Below are 4,069 nucleotides of genomic sequence, written 5' to 3'. Positions count from 1 at the left end.
TCGGACGTGCCCACACGCCCTCCCGCCACACGCTCTCTGCACAAATCCCGAGTATCCTGCCAAAGCCTCCAGCCACTTAGTGGCTCAATCCAGGGGCGACTCCTGAGGGTCTGGCTCCGGTGCTCATGGGCAGAACAGGCTTGGGGGGCCGGGGAGGGGGGTTGGTTAGAGTTCAGTATCCACATCCAGAAGGGGCGCCCCCATCAGCAATTAGGGAGACCAGGCAAGCACGTGGGCTGGGGGCCCCACCGCTGCTGTGAAGCCCCCGCCTCAGGCCAGAGCACTGCGCTCCCTGCTTGCTGAGCACCCGTTTGCTGCTGTAACAAATAACCGCAAACTTTGCAACTGAAACCGGTACAGATGTATTTTATGCCTCTGGAGGTCAGAAGTCCAAAATGAGCCTTACGGAGCTAAAATCAAGGTGTCAGTAGAGCTGCGTTCCTTCTGGAATCCAGGGGAGAATCCCCTGCCTCGCCTTTTCCAACTTCGAGGCCCCCTGCCTTGGTTCGCCTTCAGTGGGGGTCACTCCAACCTCTGCTTCTAACATCTCATCTTTTTCTGGCTTTGACTCTCTTGCCTCCCTCTCAGAATCTTTTTCTTTTTTAAGTTTATCCATTTATTTTGAGAGAGAGAGAGAGTGCGTGCGCACAAGGCAGGGAGGGGCGAAGAGGGAGGGAGAGAGAATGCCAAGCAGACTCTGTGCTATGAGCACAGAGCCCCATGCAGTGCTCGAACCCACAAACTTCACCATGAGATCATGACCTGAGACAAAACCGACTGACTGAGCCACCCAGGCACCCCTCCCTCTCAGAATCCTGCAATTCCATTGGGCCACCCAGCTAATCCAGAATAATCACTTCATCGGAAGATCCTAATTTAATCACACCTAAAACGTCTCTTCTGCCAAGTAAGGTAACATAGTCACAGGTTCTAGGGATTAAGATGTGGACATCTTGGCGAGGGGAGCGTTTTTGGCTTTACCACACTTTCCAAATCCTGGGGCAATGCTCATCTCCTCCCTGAGGCCAGGCCACATCTTCCACGGAGGCTCCCATGTTCTGGCACCAAAATAACATGCTTAAGCGAGAACAGCTGAGGTCCGTCGTGCCCAGCCACTCCTTCATCTCCGCCACCCCCTGTCGCCTACAGAAAGATGCCCGTCTGCTGCCTGCCTCCTCCCGACATCTTTTTCACCTTCATCTTTCTACACCTTTGTTCTATTCCTGATGCGTCCAAAGATGGCCCCCATCCCTTCCGACTTTCCATTGTTAAGTAGCTACGTCTTTGTCGCGTTCCCAGGCAGACTTAAGACAAGAAGGGTCAGCTGTGCCTTAACTGTTCCGAAACCATCAAGATCTTTGAAGATCGTGCTGGGCCCTTTGGCTATGTTATGCCTCCATTCGTGGGAAGACAGCCATCCTCTGAGGTTCCTGTCCCCTTCTCTCGTTTATCAGACTTTATTCCACATGGTTGAAGGCTTGCCGGAGTCCTGGGTCTCCAGGGCGTAACTCCCACCCCGTCCTGCCCCACCCCATCTCTCATTCTGACCCAGGGTGGCCTTTCTAACTGGGAAATCAGCCCACTCTCGGGCGGGGCTTGAGGGACTCCTATGACTCCCGTTGAAAACCCAAATTGCAGCCCGGCCTCGCTGACCCCTCAGGAGGCGGCCCCTCCCTGTCTTCATCTCGGCTCTTGCGTCTCGCCCTGCAGGTGAACTGAACTGCCCGTCCTCCCTGAGGACCACACTGTTCCATACAATGTCCTGCCTCCTTGCCCCTCCCCCATCGCCTGCTACACTCCTTACCCCTCGGGTCGTGGCTCAGCGTCACCCAGCTGTCCCGGGTCTATGCCGGTGGCACCCATGCCTCTCCTGTTTCCCACAGACACTTGCTCAGCCTCCTTCTTTCACCCTCTTAGACTGTCCCCTCCTTCATATATAATGTGTTGCTGGAAATGTGTATAAGGGTGTACATATAAAGATAAGGCAGTGCACTTACAAACCATAAAGAAGGCTTTATTCCCCGACAGCTATAAACAAAGTTCCTGATTTGACATAATTGTCAAGTTCCTTTTAACCCCGAGTAGTGTACAATTTACACATGATTATTTTAAAACGTTAAACACACAATTTAGACATGAAATATATACACTTAAATGACTGGGCAAACAGTATTTTAAAACGGGCAAAAACATAATAAATGCAAATATTGTGGGTTGTATTACCTGATATAAAGGGGCACCTGGGTGACTCAGTTGGCTAAGCATCCAACTTTTGATGGCAGCTCAGGTCATGATCTCAGGGTTCGGGAGTTCGAGCCCCACATCGGGCTCTGCACTGACCTCACAGAGCCTGCTTGGGTTTCTCTCTCTCTCTGCCCCTCCCCTGCTCATGCTCACTCTCTCGCAAAATAAGTAAACATTTTTTAAAAACCTGCTATAAACATCTGGAAGTTCCAGATGGGGTATAATACATGTAATTTTAAATACAGAGCTGTGAAAGGAATAAAGGGAAATCCTAGTGTACCGGAAACGAAGACAAAATAACGCCCACATTGTAGACATGCAAGTAGCCGCTGCACCTAACAGGTGGGAGCAAGGAGGAGAGTATACAGGCCTTGGGTCCAGGAAGGTCAGAGTTGGAACTGCCCCCTCCTCCAGAGAAAGTCCCTTGAAGGCCCCTCTTCAGAAAATACATGGTTCAGGAAAAACTGCAACCCAGCCCTGAAAGGTAGTATGTCATTTGAGTCCTCGGGAAGCAGATGCTGAGACATAGTTTGAAGTGCGGGAGGTTTACTGAGGAGTAATGTCTATAAAAGGTAAAGGCAGGAGGAAGCAGGATTTTGCAGGCAAAGAAGTCTCAGCATCCTTGGACACAAACCCAGCATCCTTGAAAGGAAAGAGAAGGGCAAGCAGGTCTGAGCAGCAGGAACAGAACACACTAGAACATATTTTGGCTCTGACAGAGTTTCAGCCAACCAGTCAAAGGCTTCTTCTGAAGCAAATAGTTTCTGTCAGAGGCGGCCCGCGCTGAGCAGAAATGCCCAGGACCTAAGACCCCACCTGCTCCCTCATTGGCTGGGGCCGCCCCAGGACAGTGTGGCCTTAGCTTGAAAGCCTGGGCATTTCTGGAAGGTGCTAATAACTGGAGCTTTCAGCTAACTGCACTCCTTGTAGCTGATGGTAAACTCTTAAAGATCTGAGTGGCATAACTCCATGGCTGCCGCAGGTGACAGAAGGCTTACGTCTCAGGCTGGGCTCTGGGAGATGGTAGTGGATGGGGCGATACCTTCCTTGAGAATCCAGCTTCTACCTCATGGAGGTTTTTTTCAAATTTACATACCCACACAGCTGATCAACTGACATAAAAGCTGGACCTAGGCCAATGGTAGCGCTTGACGTTTCTGGCGGAAGGAAACCCCAAAAGAGGAGGAACTATCTCACAACCCAGACCACAAGCCTGGCTCAATATAAGCTCACAATCACAAATTGCAAACCCACAAGGAAATAGTCCACCATGGGTGACAATGTAACAAGCAGCAGGATCAAAGTCCAAGAACTTGAATTCATGTAAAGACCATCCAAACTAGGGACGCCTGGGGGGCTCATGCTGGTTAAGCATCCGACTTCAGCTCAGGTCATGACCTCACTGTTCGTGGGTTCGAGCCCCGCATCGGGCTCAGTGCTGACAGCTCAGAGCCTGGAGCCTGCTTCGGATTCTGTGCATGTCTCTCTGTCTCTGCCCTCCCCCACTCGTGCTCTATCACCTTCTGTCTCTTAAAAATGAATAAATATTAAAAATTTTTTAAAAGACAAAAGATCATCCAAAATAGAATGTCATAGGAACAGGTTTACAAGGCTTAAAACTAACAGAGGGCAGAAAGTGGAAGAAGCAGCATGGGAAAAGCAAGATAAATGGGCAAAAAAATGAACCTTAAGAAAAATCAAGATTCTATTAAAAAGAAAGTGACATTTGAGAAACAACAAAATGTCTGGAGATAAAATAATCACTGCAATTTAAAAACTCAATGGACGAGTTAAACAACAGATCTAGATACAGTTGAAAAGAATT

This window comes from Crocuta crocuta, unplaced genomic scaffold (assembly GCF_008692635.1).
Source record: "Crocuta crocuta isolate KB4526 unplaced genomic scaffold, BGI_CrCroc_1.0 scaffold128, whole genome shotgun sequence".
Lineage (NCBI taxonomy): Eukaryota > Metazoa > Chordata > Mammalia > Carnivora > Hyaenidae > Crocuta > Crocuta crocuta.
The sequence above is the reverse complement of the archived record's forward strand: the minus strand, read 5'-3'. Positions refer to the sequence as shown.